The 20434-nt window shown below is 35.9% G+C and overlaps 1 protein-coding gene across 1 annotated transcript in view; it reads right to left on the reverse strand.

The window, feature by feature from the left end:
- The window catches only part of Sha (shavenoid), an 82983-nt gene that overhangs the window by 48865 nt on the left and 13684 nt on the right, over window positions 1-20434 (reverse strand). The gene's annotated exons all lie outside the window — the stretch shown is intronic.

The following is a 20434-nucleotide window of genomic DNA, read 5'->3' on the forward strand; positions in this document are numbered from 1 at the left end:
GCGACGTCGATGATGATGATGATGATGATGATGATGAGGAACGAGTCCGTCACGAAGATACGCAAGGGGGCCTTTCTTGGAAACGTTATTAACGCTTCTCTTGTCGTTCGCGCTAATGGGTCCCGACACGAAATCTGTATCCGATCGAATTTTTCGCGATGCAACAACGACCGGCGATTTCAATCTCTCAATCGTTATATTTCCATGACGTTCGACAATGAAGAAATGCAAAATCAGAATCCGATTAAGGAACCAGTCTATTTTAGAGGATGAAAAAATTGACTTTTTTTTTTTAGATTTTCTGAAAGTATGATATTTGAGGAACGTGTCTTTCAAATTTTATTGAAAAATATGCAAAATTGACGGAGTTATAAGACTTTGAATAGGATAGCACGCGGGTCTTTTCAAATGGGCTTGCAAAACTTTAAACGCGTTTTTCTCAAAATGCTGTTTTCAAAGTTAGTGTGACGGATATCTTGAAAACTAATGGATTAAACGACTTCAATTTTTTTTTTTTTTTTATGGAAGAGAACATCTTTTTAGGAGTGTTAAACCTAAATAGAATTTAAAAAATTAATAATTAATTGTTTTTTAAAAAATGAATGAATTTCAGCAAAATTGAAATATCTAATTTTAAAACGACACCATATTTTACTATTTTTAATTCTTTCTAATGAAATTAGGTTCAGTATTCCATAAATACCCTACAGAATAAAACTAGATCAAGTTTATTGATTTCAGATAATTACAGGAACAATATATCCCACCTGTCAAACTATGCATTTTCGAACGCGCATTGAAGAAAAAAGAAGCTAAATATCCAAGATTTTAAAATACTAACGTGTTGTTTAAACATCAATAACAATAGATATAAAACATAAAAAAAATCAATTTTTAATATTGTTTAAAAAAAAATTCTTGAAAATTATAAATTTCTCATATTGCTAGAATAGATTGAGTCCTTAAGAAAGATTCATTTAAAGCGGTGTACCTTTCATTCTTCTCTTTGATTATTGTTTGAAGCATCAACCCATCAATATAATTTGAATCGTTTTCATCGAGAATTACCCTTCCGTATCAATTAGACATAAAACGGAGTCATCTCGACTCTCGGCTCAACAGTGATTTCACTTTTCCGTGAAATTGCCTCGCTCGTAATTCGACTCTTGGAGGGGAATTCTTCGATTAAGACATACCTGACCATCATGACCCGGACTTTTATGAGCCGGGAGATTTACGAGTCGGCCACGGAACCTTCGACTTCCACATATTTGCTCCGATCCTCCGACGTGATAGTCGCATCTCTAGTATCGATGATAAGTATACAGTCAGCAGCGCTTAAGAATCAGGCTCGAAAGATCGTCATTAATTCAATAGAGTTGTCCAAATATCGTTACGATCGATAAATCGTCTATCATATAAAAAGTATAAACGTCGTTAAGAACATCAACGACAGTCCGTTCGTTCGTATAGTGATACGATGATCATCGTTAACATTGATAACGAGTAATCATTCGAAGAGTCGCGTCACGTTTCATTTGATTAAGCGTACAGTTTTAGAGATAGGGAAAATAAATACAAAAGCATAATTAAATATAAAATTCAGTCAAACTGTTTATAACCACTGTTGATAACGACTATTTTATTGTAGATTTGTAATTGTGCGATTTATTATATTTAGATCTTCAATTGAGATTTAAGAGGGTGTAAACATAAAAGTAATTAATCCGGGACTTTCTCAACCGTGAAATCTGAATAGAAAGTACGCGTATGATTGAAGCATTCAATTCTATTTATTTGTTCGATGAAAAGCGTTCGTCGAATTCAAGTGCAACCGTCTCGACCGCATTAAAATCGCATGGTTTTTTTGAACAAATTACTCGCAATGTCCGCTCGAATTCTCGTCGAGTCACCGCTCGTGTTAACGAAGGTATTTTAATGAGACGAAGATGAAGGGGATCTCAGAGATGCCTGAACGTTCGAGCGTTACATATGGAGTGTCTCAAATTACTTTTCACAATCACACGTTCCAATTACAATCCAGATTAAGAAGAATGAAGAGTTTTAATTATTCCCACATTGACAACATTTAATATGTGCCGAGATTGATTCTCCATAGAATTCTTATAAAGGAAATCACGGTCGAAATTCGACCGTAGCAGGTTTCCACTGTCCTGTATAACGGTCCGTGGTATAATAAAACGAGAAAAAGCCTGGTCTTCTCACCTTCTGCTCTCGAGAGAATCAAAAAATCGGTACACAATTGGAAAGTTTATGTTTTCTTGTTTAAAAATATGATTTTATTCTATAATAGAAGTGAAAGTGACTATAGATCGTCAATAAGAATTTTCCAAGTTAATTTTATCATTAAAAATATGTTGATTTTACATCAAATTTATTCTAAATTACTTTCAAATTTACATTCATTTTGTGTTGAAATATTAACACAGTATTAATGTCATCTTTTAATATCTCTATATTATGTTCAATTGATACAAAAATTCGTGCGAATTCCGTTTAGGATACGCGATATATATTAAATTTAAGCCAAATTTTCCAACTATGTAAGCGTATCGCGGACACTTTGGGGGTGCAGAGATAACCACCCGATGTGATGGGGCGAGAAAGAAAATGAGAGAGAAAATTCGGGGAGTCTCCGGAGCCTACCATCATTTGTGCCCGCACTATGTGCGGCGCACTCGAGTGAAGAAATATTTGCACGGCTGTTCGCGATACCGTCGAGCGAATATCCATTCGATTCGCGATGTAAAGCGATCGCTCGAAGGGCTAATGAAAGTGAGTAACGTCGAATCTCAATCGTCAATTATATTCGATCCGCGAGCGAACGATACACAAACGGACGTTCTGCCGCAGGCTGGATCTAACTGTGACGTTATCTAATAATTATGTCGATGCTGGCGCGAAGAGATCTTTATTCCAATTATAACTATGAAGATATATACGAAGTTTTGATAAAGGTGCTAATGTGGCGTAAAAATTTAAACGTTTGCACGTTGAATAATATGAATAATTTTTTGCATTGTATTTTGTGTATATATATATATATATATATATATATATATATATACACAAAATACAATGCAAAAAATTATTATATATATATATATATACTGTATATATATACTATATATATATATATATATATATATATACCCTGTATATATATATATATATACAGGGTGTCCCATTTTAATCTCCTCAGGCAAATATCTCAAAAACCAAGCCCGGAAGAGAAAAATGTTTCAGACAAAAGTTGTTTGGTTTCGAGGGGGCCATAAGATGGTACCATTGGTTTGACCTTGGAAAATCATTTGAAGGTCATGTGAAGGTCAACTTTAAAATCTTAAATAGAAACCCCCATTTTTTATTTATTATTCTTGTAGCTGACATCGAGAGCTTTCCAAAACACTATAATAAAGTATTTTTTCATTAAGTACTTTTTAAGTTATTTTATATTTTAGTCTGACATATTTTGATATAAAAAATAAAATATTTCGTAAAATATTCAGTTTTCGATAATTTTACCGTAATATATTGTGAAATTTAAATTGTATTAAATCTGGTAACTTAAATAAATATAAATTGATAAATGTAAAATACATTAATAAAATGCAACAATTGTTAAAAAGAAAAAATTCGAATATTTTTTTAACAATTATGATTTAAAGGATCATTATAAAAATAAAATAAGAAAAACCTTGCTGAACGAAAAATTATCGAAAGATCACGGTTACATGCTCGAATCGTGATGTAGCTATTTGTCATCAGTTTACATCGGTTTATAACCGTGTTGCGTGTTACTGATTGCGCGGTATGTTGGCAAATATTTTCCGCAAACGCACCGCGTACCACCGAATTACGCAATGCGTTCAAGCAGATCGAAAAGTCCGATTTTCCGCATCGGCGATCATTCTCGACGATACCGAGGCGCGCCAAATTAGCGCGATCGGCAAAAGGCTAGAACGTTTATGTAACGACGGGGAGACAAGTTGATTATCCGTAATTCAGCCGACGGAAAAATCCGTAGAAAGCACCTGCGGAAGGTATAGGGACTTGGGGGGACCTTGACGTACGACAACGACGCGTGGCGGACCGGCCGGCGTTGCGGTCAACCAGCACGCCGCCGATTATTATCCGTAATCCCGCCGTTGAAAAAAATCAGCCGAGCACCTTACGGAAACGCAAAGTGGAGGTCTCTTCGCGGCCAATTATCCGCAATCGACGACGGTTACTAACGGACGCGTTATGGAAATTCACGTATGTATATTCACATCCCTCGAGGGCGAGCGCCTTCGGTTCTCACGAGAGGAAACCCGAACGATATCCTTAACTATACCAGTATACACAAAGAATTATACTAATTTTATCGATTTCTACATTTACGCAAAATTTCTAAAAACTTTTTTCCCTTTTACAGCACTTGCTTCGGACAAGGCATACAGATCCATATTACCACCTGTAATCTTCCAGCAATATGCAAATTTATATCATTAGAGCTTGTTTACTTTTTATATAATATATAGAAAGATGTTATTATTAATTTTTCTTTCTCTCACTTATTTTTAACTATTCATATTTATAAAAATATATACAGAAGAAAATGAAATTAGAAATGACTCTGCTTATTAGATTGCGATAAATAAAATTTTTTTTTCCGGTATCTATATCACATGTAGTAAAAAATTTTAATCTAAAAAACAACAGCCTAGTCTAGTTAATTAATTCGGATTATTGATGTGATTCAATTTTAAAGGCAAAGCAAGTCACGATTCTCGTTGAGATACTTTTTCGCTAACCAATATAAATCTGCTCAAGGCTTGAAAAAATTCCACATAATAGACAGGATTACGAGTTACGTGCTCTCTATATCTGATTCATTTCTCTCTCTCTCTCTCTCTCTCTCTCTCTCTCTCTCTCGGTATGTACAAAGTACACCTGTTATTGCGCCAAGCAGACATCCGCTCAAATTATCATGCGTGCCAGGCAGGCATGCGTAACTGGAAAATGACTCGGTTTGCATAACTCTCGGTCAGATGTTTTTTCCCCCTCGAGGGTCGAGGAAGCGCCGAAGGAGATCCGGCGTGCATTTATCGAGGATCCGCGTGTGTCCGTCGCGCGCGATTTGCATCCGACCGGCTGCTCCTTATGGCCGGTCGGTTTGTTTTTCCACCGTAGGCCGTACGCGAGCGATCGAGCACGCGATCTCTGTCTCTATTAACCGTAAATCATAGCTCATGAAAGCGACTCGAAGCGAGTAGAACGATGAAAGTAAGAGTTTACTTGCGCTCTTATGCGCGAACGTGTAAAGTAGAGCGTGCGAGATGTATTAATAAAAGCGTCAACGTTCAGCCCCGTTTAAATGCTATGGATAAACTTGTTGATCGATAGCATTTGTTGATTGATAGATATGTATCAATAACTCAAAATATTCTATATTTCTTTCTCTTTGTTTTACTTAAGCTTTGTAATATTTTATTAATCAATGTATTTTTTTATTTAACGATGTTCGTGTTGCGAAAGAAACATGAATGGATCGTTTATATTTGCGTAAATAGAAATAGCAGTTTATTAATTACAATTTATATAAAAGATTCTTACCTAATGAATATAGTAAAATTGTCACGTTACTTTAATTGATCAAGTATCTTAACGTATATGCATATGAATCCTTGTTATTTAAAAGCGCGTGAAAATATTGTAATCGTAAAAAACCGAGCAAAAAAATAGAATATTCTTAATTTAAATGGTAATTCTTAATTTTTAAACCGCAACAGAGACAAATGACTGAAATGTAATCAAAATATTTAAGAGTAATTTAATTAATTGATTAATTTCAAAATATATTCATATTTATATTATTAATTACACATATATTAATAAATTTTTAACATTTTCGATTAACGGATCTTTATCCTTTTACATCATGTTTTTTCATCGCATAAAAATTTGAACAATTTTTTTCCCATATTCAATCGAATAATCAATATTAATAAATACTGACAATAATAAAAATATATGCGAAAGCTCAGTTTTTAATATCGTTGAAAAAAATTAAATTCCTAGAAATATCAATTTTTCCTAGAGTAGGGACAGAGATTCCTTAATCGAAAAGTTATTCCTTTAACATTTATATTCGCACAAAAGCGATCGTTCTAAACCGTTCCACGGACGATCGGTTCGCGTCGCTCGTCCTCTCCGTATGCCGATCGATCGCGCGTCCCCGTTTTCGAGAGATCGATGATCCTCTCTCTCTCTCTCTGCCGATCGCCGATCACGAACGACGAGGTAATTTCCCGATTGGTCCTGGCAACTCTCTCGACATCGAATTGCCCTTGCGATCGGCCAATCCTATCGGCGACCGTTCCGCGTTCAGGGTTAACGCATTCGCGATCGTTCGGTGTCATTACATAAGATGTATCCATGGATGAGAACCGGCGGGATATATATGGGCAGAAGAGGGAGGGGGAATGCAACGGATGCATATCATCAAATGTATTGTATGTACGTAACTCGTCGATGAGTATCGCACCGCGTATGTTCTTTCTCTATTTATTTTTGGATTTTTCGTATTTTCAACATACGTGGATATCGATTGTATTTATGATCGTTACCAATCGATGCACCCGGTCGTAAATTCGCGGAGATGGATCGCTAATTATAGGGCATCTTGGGATACTTCACGAGCGTGTTATGGGTTTTCTTCTTTAATCTTCCAATGGCCATTTCGACGCGAGTAATATCGAGGGGTACGGAAGCGAAAAATTTCGAGTGAAAAATACAATCTTATTCCTCACATCACACATTAGCGAATTCGTATTTATATATAAAATAAAAAGACATAAATTTTTAATTCTTGAATTTTTTAATATAGCATTAATGAACAAAATGACAAAATTGTGCAAATTAATTATGCAAACGACATCCCCGAGATTCTTTATTAGAGTCGCGTAGATGAGGAGAATAATGAGCTTATTTATCATTTGTTCCCAGGAGAAGGTCTTTATTAAGCTACCACATGTCGAAATTGCTTCGTTGTTCGAACGAGACGTGCGATCTTATCGGGTTATCTTGAAAGAGGGGAAGGATCGAGTGTAATTTTGTGGCGCGTGACCTGCAATAAGATTGTACACCCGATATTACGTAGATCCGCCGTAGTGATGAGCGCGTAAGGAGGCAGGTGACCTTAAAGAAGATATTCCTTTAGTTAACAGATAATTCCGGGGGGGGGGGGGCCTCCTTACAGGCCTCCCTGTCTCGTTTGCCGGGTAAAGAAGGTACCATAGCCTCAGGCTACAACGCACGTTGCGCTGATAGAATTACAAAAAGCGATGTAAAAGATCCGAGACATTAAGGGCAATATAGCCAAGTACGAAAAATGAATGATTTTTAGGATTTTTTGTTTGGAAAATATTAGAAAAATTGATCTCTTTGACGTTTTACATATATTTTGATCGATATTTAAACAATATGTCAATTATTATTAAATCTTGGATACTTAGCTTTCCCTTGTTTAACACGAGCCTTTGCGCGCGTAGCGTGTTTAAAAATGCATGGCTCGTAAACGTCAAAATATGTGAAACGCCAAAAAATACAATTTTTAATATTTTTTTAAACAAAAAACGATTCCTAGAAATCGCCAATTTTCATACCGCTGGTGTAGATCGGACCTTCGAGGATTCTCAATCGGTAGACAACGTCCATAAACAACGTCCATAAACAACGTCCCGATGAATTTCGTATCGATGGATAATGAGCCGCGCCGTTTGCGCGAGCGTGAGAAGTTTATCACGAGGCTAATTGAGTGAGCGATTACCCGTGTTTCCTCACCGTCTTCCCTTCGTATCGTACGACGATTTGCTTAATAGTCCCGGTGGCACATTCGCCGAATAGCTAATACACCTGCGTACGAGGCACAATTTCCGAGCTGCCGAATTAAGCGATCTCGCCACTTATTATGGCGACAGTTTGTATCCGTAGTCGGGCGCGTTGAAAGCCAATAAGTATCTTAGAAATTATTATCATATTCATGAGACACTTAAAATCCCAAAATTTACGAAAAATAGAAAGAATGAAGAAGAAACATCGAAGGGATTTTAGGTCAAGGAAAGTGTCTGTTTTCTACTTCGCTCTCTTAGTAAAGAGATCAGAATACAAAGAACCGTTATATATAGATGCAAATAGAAATAAATTGATATTAGTTTAATGTCATGCAATATTCTGAATACGTAAAATAAAAATTTTGTAATCTAGAAAATATCTAAATGAAATAAGATATAATTCCTAAGATTATTACGGTATTTGATCTATTCTATTGGAGAAATCATCGTGATAAATATATCAACACCGATTCCTTCGCCGATTTCTCTATCGTAAATCTCGGCGATCGAGATGATCGTTTAACGCTAAATTTCGGAATTTTCGATGAAATATTACTGTAAGACTTATCTGTCACCCATAAGTAAAAGATAGACAAATTTACGATTACGACATTGAAAATTGATGACCCGGATGGCAAGCGCAGAGAAATTTTTAATTTTTGAGTCTTTTGCCCACGTGTCGACGTAAATCCTCGAGGAATATGGCGGACCTGAACAAGTCCAGCACCGTTTACAGCCTGCAATTTCCACGTCCGTGTCAATGCATTAATTAAAACGGCGTTACACGTCTCGTAATCGCGACACTGACATGCTCCCCAGGCTGGTATAACCGATCGCTTCTCTTCCTTTTTCCATTCCCAGCAGGGCTGCTTTCGCTCTTCGCTCTTTTTATTGCATGGATATTTAATTAAAACGGAGGGATTTCGCTCGATAATACAAGATAATGAAAATAAACAAAGATCACCAATTTATATTAGACAGTGTACAATTTCAAATATTCGATAAAGCCAATTATAATCTCATCCATTTAAGATCTCCAAAGCTATCAAAGATGTGAATCGCCCTACTTGAGATTAATAGCGACGTAACAAATCATCTACGATTGACCGGCAATGAAGATCATTTACAAATTACCGTATTACCGAGTGATCTACTTCCACGATTTCGAGAAGACCGGGCCATTTTTTCCTCAGTCTAAACCGGTAGTCTATCGTGTACCAAGAAAGAAAGATCCTCGACTAAAAGACGGCCCTGGTTCTCACGCGAATTTTATCACGAGCGCCGCCGTTGTTGTTATCCGGTATTTTTTTATTAAGCAATAATCGAAAGACGACTCTTTAACGACGTCGTCGAATTCGCTCAGGAATTCGTCCGGGATTCGGTAGACTTTAACGGTCGTTAAAACATCGAGAGAATCGCGCGCGGTGTATCCTTGAAAGAATGTGTTTTTCTCCGCGTGCGATGTGGAGAGAAAAAAAAAAGGTTAGTCGAAACACACGTGCCGATATAGAACACCCGAATCCGATCGCCCGCATCGATTTTTTTGCGGACGATGAAAAGAGAGCCTCTTCTTTCGAGCCCAAATGAGAAATTAAGCAATGATCACATTAAACGAGAATAGATCTGAACAAGCGTGTACGGTATCGGCCATTAAATTTTTAAGTTTTGCAAAAAGTTATAAAAACTTCACATAATTCAATATATGATAGCTGATTATTATAATCCTCGATGCACGTTCCTTTTTGATTGAAGGAACTATGTAACGTGTAAAGAGATAGAATCGGCTTACGCAAATTATTTTTTAATTATGCGTATAAAGGATTTTTTTTAATTCTTTACTGTATTTACGCGATAATGATTCGTGTTGAGAGGTGAGAGATCTCTCTAAATCTGCAAGAAGTATGCATGTAAAATCTTATTCCCGGAATAAGTTGGACATATCTTTCATTCACTCTCACAAAAACTTGATAACATTATCATTACGCTTCTCCGAGAGATATTTCTTTAAATGGATAATTCCGCTGTATATCTCGCATCCGTTGAATTAAATCATCGAGATTCGAAACCGAGTAAAAATAAATGTAGTCACAATACTTCAACCAAACACGAATGGTGAAGCGGAACCCGTTAACATGAAACACGATCAATATATTTTGTCGATTAGCTAATTATGAATGCGATGTTAATTAAATGCGGAAAGCGGATTCGAATTCGAACGGATCGAAAAGATTTATAAAAGCCTCTAAGCCCCCCTCCCCCCCCCCCATTTGCGCCATGTCGACTTTTAACACGGTCATTACACAGAATATTTCGCAATCTTTGCACAATATTTTAATAGAGATAAGGTAGAATGAAAAATATCTAATACGAAAACATCTGTTACTGATTTTTACATGACAGGTAATAAATAAATCTATCTCCACAAATACTTTTCACTGCGATTAAAACAGAAATAAACCATGTTTCTTAAATGTGTAAGAAAATATTAGATTTATAATTTTTTTGTAATAATTAATCAATCATTTAAATTGTTATTTTTAAGAAAGAATTGAATATTTTACGTACAATAATAATAGCTCGTTAATATCAGCTGATCGCAGTAAGTTAGTATCCATAAGAAACAATAATAAAATCCATAATAAAATCAACTGCGCGGTAAAAGTCAATATCAGCTGATTCGTAAAATATCTGTGCGTCCAAAGTGAAATGGCGAAAAAATGATCCACATAGGCCGACATACTCTGATTAAGGACGTACGTCAAAGACGAAAAATACCGGGGGGAGAGAAATAAAGTTCCTCTATTCCGAGATAATCTCCTTTCAATATTAATGGCCGGCACTAATCGAGAAATAAACACGCTCAATCGAACGCACACATTCGTTCTTAAACCTGCTCTGCTATAGTTTCGTTTCATCTCTTTCGCAAGCTTCGACTAGGACTGCCTTTTTAGGGTGAAAAAAAAAAAATTGAGATAAGTTAAACGAATTGACGCCATTTTTTTCTGATACTTGGCCATATGGGGCCGGTGGATAACTGTTTTACTTTTTATTCGGAATTTATATACGGCTATCAAGGATGTTTGTAGAATCCCATGTCTCATTACGTTGGATATATGTGATTTTAATGATTTGCCCTGTTAATGCTTATCGCGTGAAAAAAATTCAAAGTGTCGTGCTTCTAGTGTATTTTCATTTACGGTTTCCTTGACTCCAACTCTTGGAGCCGGTTTAATTATTACCTCTATGAATCCGCCGCGTCTCTTACAAAAATTTGCGTTTCTCGTTTTAACATAGTAATTTATAAATTAGTAAAAACGGGATAAACAAACGTATAAGAGATGTAATTCATTAGTTAAACCGACGAATATACCGCGCGCGCCGTTAATTGGAACGCGAGTTTTAAGAGGAGAGCATCGACAACTAGGCGACACGATAATTAATGAAGAATCCTCTCTTTTCAGACCATTCGGGAATTACGAAGGCGGCGTCGTTTCTAATACGCGAGTGAGATTTTTTCGAATATTTATTGGAGGATTCTCCGTAACAGGTGCCGCAATCGCGACGGCGCATCGCGATGTTCCGAGTGATTGTGGCTACCGGGTAGCACGCACGACATTCCGTAAAGGCAAGAAATGGTTAAATCTAACTTATGGACGCCGCGGAAGTCTATCTTTGCTGTCCACCAATCCTTCCACAACGGCACGGAAATTATGCTGGCGGCGCGTCCAGAGGCAAGGAATTCGCCGTTTACGCTCCACGAAGCGTCTTATAATATTTTCTTCCCCTTCGCCAAGTTGCGAGTTTTATTCCATTCGACGCTCTAACGTTCGCGCTGGTGACGTATTTAAACTTGACTTAACTCGACTTTAAATAGAATGCGACGAGAGGACTTTATAAAAAAAAAAAAACTAATCTTCGTAAAACTTTTCTTCATAAAATCATCATATGTTTCATTTATCAGCGAATATGATTATCGTTATCACGATGTCTCAGTGAAGATATGATTGAATTAGCCTACGGTTTTTTAAAGCTGATTATGTTTGTTCATTTTTGACGTACGAATGCTTGTAACGTTACTACATTCGAGACAACGGTAAAGACAGGATTTATTTAGGTGATTTGTGGACGCGTGAAAAGTATATATATATATATCTTGCTCGAACAATCATCTGTGTCTTTTCAGGGGCCTTGCGCCCGTTTCATTGAGTTCTTACACGGAGGATGCGAGGGTGTTCCAAGAAGAAAGGCTTTTTTTTTGTGACAGTGATGCACAACTCGCGTCCTAATAATTTCACGCGATCTTTTCTCGATTAATTAACAATTTTTTGATTAAAGCGAGACATTGATAATTACACAGTTGAAAAATTTATGTTTTCTTATTAGCAAATACGCTGGATAAAATTCTTGTGTTAAATATTTAACTCATTTATGTGGACCGTTTGGATGAACATGCGATATATATGTTAAATTTAAGCCAAATTTTTCAAATGTGCAAGCAATCCTTGAAAATTAAATTACAAAAGGCTAACAAAATAACGACTTTATTTCCCTTTTTAATTTCGAATAGATATACATTTCACCACTTTTAATTTCGAATAGATATAATATCGCTTATAATTATAAATCACGTTTAATTGAATTTAATGTATCGATCGGTTCCCAACTCACAGCCCGGATAGCGAAGCGCGATTTAGCGATTGGTCACGAGAAACAAATTATGCAGCACTGGCGCGGCTACGTGACACGTCACAAATTAGTTGGCCCACGGGGATATGCCATCTTAGGCGTGTACCTCACGATTACTCCGGCTCTCTGTGTACGCTAATTTATTTGACATCGGTAACTGCGCCTAGGAAGTGTTACCGCTAACGCGGAACCGATGCCATACATAGAGATGTCATACTCCTTTATTCAATCAACCGAACAATCCTCGGCCGATGAAGTTGCGTGGCGGAATGGACGTAACGGATACCGAATGGACATCATTGTTAAGCGAGAAATGTCGATATATTGTTTTTAACCGTGAAAAAGGATATACAATGGAATACAGTAAACACCTAATATTTCTAACCAAACCATCTTTTGCCATGAAAATATGGCTTTTAATATGATAATATACACGGCGAAAATATTATAGTAAAAATTACGATATAATTTTTGTAATCGTGGATGATAAGTGAAATAATATATAAGAGAAATAAAGATATTTTTATATATTCAATAATATTATATATGTATTATATTTTACAAAGTATTTTAATTATTCAAAAATATTTTGATGATAATCATTAACAAACAATAGAACAAATGCCAACAATTTACCAATTTTATAGTAATAAGTATCTTAATATTTTATTCCCAGTTTTACAATTAATGTTGTAAAAAGAAATGTATTTTTCATATAATATTGTAAATAGTTTACAAATATTGTTGCACCTTATATCATGAAATCTCATTGAATTCTTTTAAAGTCTCGTCTTTAACTACGGTACTTTAGAATAATTAAAAAATATTGATATGACATTGAGTCGGCGGTATGACTTTATCAAGCAATACTCAATCTTGAGTTAATAATCAGTCGATATTTCTCCAAATATTAAATAATTCAATACGTACAATATTCATAAATGTAAAGCAATCGGATATTTATCCGATTACCATGCGAAACGAATCGATATCGCCGACATGGGGCGCGATAAAATATATAAATATATCTTTCTCGATATTAACACTTTATTATATATCGACGATCGCGGCGACGACCAGACCAGCAACGGTAGCACGCGCAGACTCATCCAGCCATAGCAAAACTCACTACGCCGGCGTAATAATGGTCCATTAATTAATATTTATGCCCCTGCCCACGTGGCCATGACGCTTCCTTCGCGTATACATTAATTCTAACGCGGTTGCATCCGCATTATTCACCGGTTGCTCCGCGCCTTATTAAGGTTGTAATCGCGGGGGAAAAGAAGAGGGAGCGAGATAGAGACTCGAGGTTTCGTTTTTATTAGAGTAGCTACATCTTCTCCCTCTCTCTCTCTCTCTCTCTCCCTTTCTCTTTCTCTCTCCTTCTCTCTCTTGTCGCAGATTTAATAACCTTCGTTTTGTCGATGCAGATCTCCGCCCAAAATAACTTCATCCCGTAACCGCGGTCCCAACTTTTCTCACTCCCTTCGATCGTAATTATCAATTCGGCTACTCCTCGACGAAAGCCTCTTCGTAACTTCGAGGGAAACGTCTTGATAGAGTTTTTCTTTTTATCTATGAGACGCGCAGAATATATAATACGGAATGTACAATAAAATAAAATTAAAAATATATCTGCGTTTTTTTTTGGAAAAATTAGATGATTACGAAATAGAGACGTAAATGTGTTTTTTTTTCATTATTATTTTTTTTTATTTTATATTATTTTTCTTTATATTTTAATATAATAAAAAAAAATTAGTTTTATATTTTTTCAATTAATTTTTTTTAAAGAAGTAATTTTAACAAATTAATAAGACTTTCGCGGCTAATAATTACACGACAAGATTCAAATATATTTTCAATTAGATACACAATAAAAATTTTTATTATACATCCAACTCAAAATTATCCGAATTACGTTGTGCTTGGTATATTAATCCCAAAAATCTTATTAATTCATTGTTTTCAAAAAGACAAATTAAAAAGACTAATTTTCACTTTATATAAGAAGCTTATATATTATATGAATTGCGAATGAATGGAAGAAACTGATTGCAAGAGACTTTGGTACTTTATAATGATAGTAAAGATATTTAAAAAATATATAATACACGAAAATACATATATAAAAAATATATATACGAATAAAAACCAAAACTTAAAAAAAAATCGAGGCTTATTGTTTTTTTCACAAAAAAAAACCGTATTTTATAAAAAAAAACACACCTTTATTAGTCTTTTTTTTTCCAATTTACATCTGTAGTTCGAAGCTCACATTCATTCGAATGTAAATTAAATTATTCTTCTCCAATTCGATAATTCGTTTACTGTAATCCGGACAAAATGCCCGCTATCTAGAATATTCGGCATTATGAAGGACCGAAAAGACCGAATCTTTTTTCGTAAAATTCGAACACGGATAGTTTTACACGCACAGTCTAATTGTGCGGAGGGGCACCCTTGTAGCCGCCGATCGAGATAATGAGCGTTTCAAGTATATATTACATAATAAACAACAGCGAATCCCGCGCGTGTGTATGTTGCTATGCCGCAATTACGTGGCTCGCCGTGCGTGTGTGCGAGCCGCGAGTGTAAAAAAAAAGTGTACATGTGCGTGTCGATTGATCATCGCGCCATGACGCGCGCCGATTCCCTCAGCTTTTTACGAGCTCCTGTTTGCTCGTGAAAACAGATAATACGTACATAGACAATCCGAGGAAACAAACTTTCGTGCCGTGAATGTGACGACAAAATGAATGTAAAAAATTTGTTTTTCTTCAGATCCGAATATGTTGTAGATGAACCTTATGTCGGAAAACTTGATATAGTAAAGGAAAATAAAAAAAAAAAATAAATAAATAAATTTGATATAATAAAATAAGAAAAGAAATCTCTTAAAACTGGACAATCATTTTTGATAAAACGAATGAGAAGAGTTATCTCTTTAGAATTTTTATTATAACGATCATTAAAGAATATTCTATTTCCACTGGAACATCCGTAACAAAAAGATTCATTTCGAGATAAGACGAATGTAAAATGTGGCTCATTCTGCGCATGTTCACGAGCGCGCACACTTTCTGTTTCAATTAGTCTAATCTCGATTTATAAATGCATGCTTTATTATATACCGCGACGGATATATACGAAGGTGTAGTAGTATACACGGACTAGAAAATGAAAGAAGTTCTGCCGAGGGAATGATAACGAATCAGTTGGGAGAGCGATACTTCAGGGTAGAGGATTTACGGGCAGATGAAGAAATAACCGTCGTTCAGAAAATAAAACGTAAATCAAGAGAAAGAGAGAGAGAGAGAGAGAGAGCAGAGTGATAATTAACGAAGTAATTAGAGATCAATTTGATGGTTTTGTTAGTTACAATTTAACACTTTGTGTTAATTAATATCATACATTTATGTTTCCTTTTAGCTAACGACAAAAGAACAGGAGAAAAAGTTTGCGCGAAAGATGAATGCAATCTCTCAGTAGACAGATTTATAAAATGTACCTCTTGGGGAAAAAAAAAAAAAAAAAAAAAAAAAGAACCTCGCGTAAATTAATTCTCAATAAATGATGATGTTTATTAGCTGTAATAATTTTATCTCATCCAACACTCGTCTTTCACAAATGCAAAAACGCATTCAATAAATGTTCAATAAATTCGAAATATTTTCTTCGCAAGAGAAAATCATCGTAACGCAATCGGATGAGATTTTTCATTTTTTTTTTTTTTCTCATACGATTTCGCGTCGACTTCTTCGAGACTCCTCGACATCTTTATGCGAACTTTGTCTCCGCCGCGATTGAAGTGTCTCGTTAACTGTCCCGTATGTAAAATAATGCGCGCGCCGCGCGTCAATGAAATTCCGTAGTGCAACAAGAATAACAAGATTAAGATTTGCAATGGAGGGGTCGGGGTTAATAGCATGTCACGACGAACTGCGCGCGCTTTCTCCCCCTCGCGAACGCTCGCGCGCGCCCGCGTAATAACCCTGGTAATTAATCCATCACCGAGGTAGCAAACTTTGTAATTACTCATCGTTAATCACAATTTCGTAATTACTTGGTACCGATCGCCGCATGCGCACCGCGGGGCCCGATATCGCGCGAGTAAACGAAATCAATCATCGAGTTTTCGAAGGCGCGTCGATACGATCTTTAATTCCTCTCCCTTTCCTCCTTTTCCTCCTCCACCCCTTTCACTGCGATAGATTTTTCCGATACAGCGCGGTAATAACCAACATGTAATTACACGAGGACGGACGAGCACTTATTTTTTTTTTTTTTTTTTTTTTTTTTACCACCTCTTCTCGTCGTGCAACTATAATTTATATTTAACTACTTGTAATCGCGATGTTGTGAGAAATACTCATTGAAATATTCGAGAAAGAATTTTTCGGCGCGCCAAAGGATCAAAAGGATCAATTTGAATTATTATTGTTACTGCCTAATGGCAATTTCATCCTCGGGTACAATGTATCTGTATGTATAAACCGAACCTGAATCTATCAAAGCTATACGAAAGGCTTTCCATTCCTTTCTCATTATCCAAAGAAAAATAGAAATCGTGAGAAATTTTGTTAAATGAATATTTGTAGAATTATTAAAATACATACATGAGAGATTACATGGATTCTCAGCTGACTGATGATACATACTTTGTTAGATGTAAGATAGCGCGCGATAATGATGTCAAGAGAAATTAATAATGATAGCAGAGAATAAATGTAACATTGCAATATTTTATCGTATAATAAAAATATACCAGCTGTTTTAAAGAATATAATTATAAAATTATAATATACGTATATTTTATTTCACAATAATTGTATTGTATTATTATATATAAAGAGGGAATAATTTTTTATAGTTGTAAATGATAAAGTATAATTGTTATTGCTATCTTAACATCGTGAAACATTCCGCTAATATAGTTATCTGTTCCCCACAGTTATTTCGATTGATTTTGACCTCATCTACCTCTCGATTCATTAACATCAGATGTTATAATCACACTTGAACCAATCATGTTTCATTACGTATAATTCTACTAAAGATGCCGACGACAAAACCTATATGAAATTATCCTCGCTCTCAGCTTACCTATTAATAACCTATTAATAATATGTCATTAAACTTTCAAGGTAAGTAAAATGCCATTAAATCTTCGTCAATTACAATATATCGAGCATGCAATTAAGCTGACCTAACGAGGTGAAGAATATCGTATACACTCTCCAATGTATACGATTGAAAGCATTTTCGTTACTTCTCGCGACCGATAATAAAATCACGAATCTAGCAGGGGGAATCTTCTGATCACCGATTCTCCGATACATTTCCTATATTGTCCTCCTAATCCGATTGAAGTGACCTGGATTATCGAGGATCTGATTTATTTCAGCTACACGCACGCACAGGATGACGGTGAACGTTTAATACCAAGCAAGAAATCGAATACCAGAAGTCGGTATCCGATGAATAATAACCGTTGAAAATTATATCGGACCCTCGATTTTTTTTCCATAACTCATAAATCTCTGAGTCATACGACTAGGGTCAGCGATATACCTCATACGAGTCATCCGACGTGTCTTAAAGAAGACATCGATATTGTCACGCGCGATAATATCGTCGAATATATTATTATAATGCGAAACGATATACGCGGCGAAGCGCGATAATGATGCCGCGACGTAGCAGGTGTCATTTCAAATCCAGCGGGAATAATGATCTCTCATTTAGCGAGGCACTTTGTCTCGCGCAAAAAAAAAAAAAAAAGACCAGGCAAACCGAGATAAATATATCACCGTGATTTTATACTATTCAAAGGATCGCGTGCCATAGAAATTATAGAAAAAGTAGCTACATATTTTTCTCTGGTGGGTATAAAATAAGATAAGATAATATATAAGATTTAATGCAGCGGACAAAGTTGTTTAGGAATAATATATACGCCAACGCCAGTAAATTTATCACTTTATACAAATTGTTTAGAAATTAAAAAAATCTTATGTGATTGATTCACGCGTCGCTAAATAATTGACAGTTCCCCAGTTGCCAAGATAAAATTTGTCAAGGACAATTAAATATTCATTTTAAATGTATTTTAAGGAACGCTCTTTAATTATTAAAAAAAAAAAACACACACACACACATACACAAAAGAAAACTTATGAAGGTTATTCATTTTTTATTTAAATAAATTAGATAAATGTGCAATATAATAAATATCTCTAAAAATTTTCGGATAAAATTGCAATTAATTATAATATTTTCGTGAATATTTTAACTTCTTGTAGTCATGTTCGTAAATTTAAACCGAACGCATCAAATAAATCGATTGCATCGCGCGATGCGAATTGTTGCGGTATCAATTTTTCTTCAGAATCGGCAGTTATACATATAATTCTCGTATAGAAATAAACAGAGAACTTTGTATGAGTTTATTCACCGAAAACAAAAAGCGTATCATGTTTAATGCATGTTTTCATGCAAGAATGCGTTAGGGCCGCCGGTAATCTGGTTTAGTCCTTGTAAAAAAGTGACCGTTGCACGATTTCGCGATAAAATTACGACAGTGAATTATGATTTTAATTAAGAACTCACCAAGTCTTCGTAAGGGATACTATAAAATTTCGTGAATGAAGAATATATAGAATACAGCAAAAGAACCTAATTATCGTGTCTTAATTAAACTTGTACTGTTGTTAATTAGCAATAAAAAAAATGGCCTGTTTTAGATAAAAGTCTTTATTACACTAAAATTATATCCAAAATCAAATTTTCTTTTATCGCTCTATTATCTACGCTTATTGATACTCTCGTAATGTTAGAACATAATTTTAGAAACAAGCGGCTCAAATAATCAATCCGCTATAATATAAAATATTAATTTACAATGCATCTCTTGTAACGACAAACGCGAGATAATCTCACGAGCTCTCCGATCATTGCGCCGATTTTGCCGTAAGCAATCGAGCGCAAAGTCAAGAAAATCAGAGGCATAGAATGCGCGTCGTACTCCATTGCGTCGACGAAGACGAGAGAGTTTGAGATGCGCTTTTCTACGTCGCTTTTTTTACGTTCCCGCGAATTCCCACGAAAGACCGTGAAATCTATTCAAGGGGTACGCTCCGTGCGTTCAGAATCGCAAGATGGTACGGGAAACCCCGACAATAAAAATTGTCAGTCCTGGAATTCTCCATTTCAATAAAAGAAACGCGTTGCGAATGCAATCTCGGTAATAAAAAAGATTTCTCCTCCGAAAAGAAATAGCGCGGAGAACACGCGAGACACTCCGTAATAAGCGACCTTTAAATTCCCCTAATTGCATGCCTCGTGATGAATTAGTGCGATTCGAACGGCGGCATCGATTGATGGGAACGGGCCTGGTATTTATGCCGGTGGTGATCCACGTCTCGTTACGTGACGCGGACGCAATCGCATTAAAATTAAAGAAGTGGAGACGGAGCGCGAAAACGGAGACACGCCGGCTGGCTGGTTGGGCGAGGCGAAGGGAAAAAAAGCTCAGGACCAACGGAATCGTGGCAGCTGGCGATTTTAACGAGGTCCATCGCGATTCGCTGCCCAGAAATTTGATTGCGGGTTCAAAAGGGAGCGATAGTCTTTAACTGTTTTCTCTCTACCTGTCTCCTCTCGGAGGGGACAAATTAACATTTTTCCGCAAAAATAACCGCTATTCGATGCTGACGTTTATACTTTATATGGTTGCGAAGAGCTTAATGGACATCTCTGTGTGTGTGTGTGTGTGTGTGTGTGTGCGCTTGCGCGCGAGCGTACTTGGTGAAGTAAAACGAGGATAATTTTGGGACTACGCATAT

Source organism: Polyergus mexicanus, unplaced genomic scaffold, assembly GCF_030449975.1.
Source record: "Polyergus mexicanus isolate NDT 795.1 unplaced genomic scaffold, iyPolMexi1.0 SCAF_1, whole genome shotgun sequence".
Taxonomy (NCBI): Eukaryota; Metazoa; Arthropoda; class Insecta; order Hymenoptera; family Formicidae; genus Polyergus; species Polyergus mexicanus.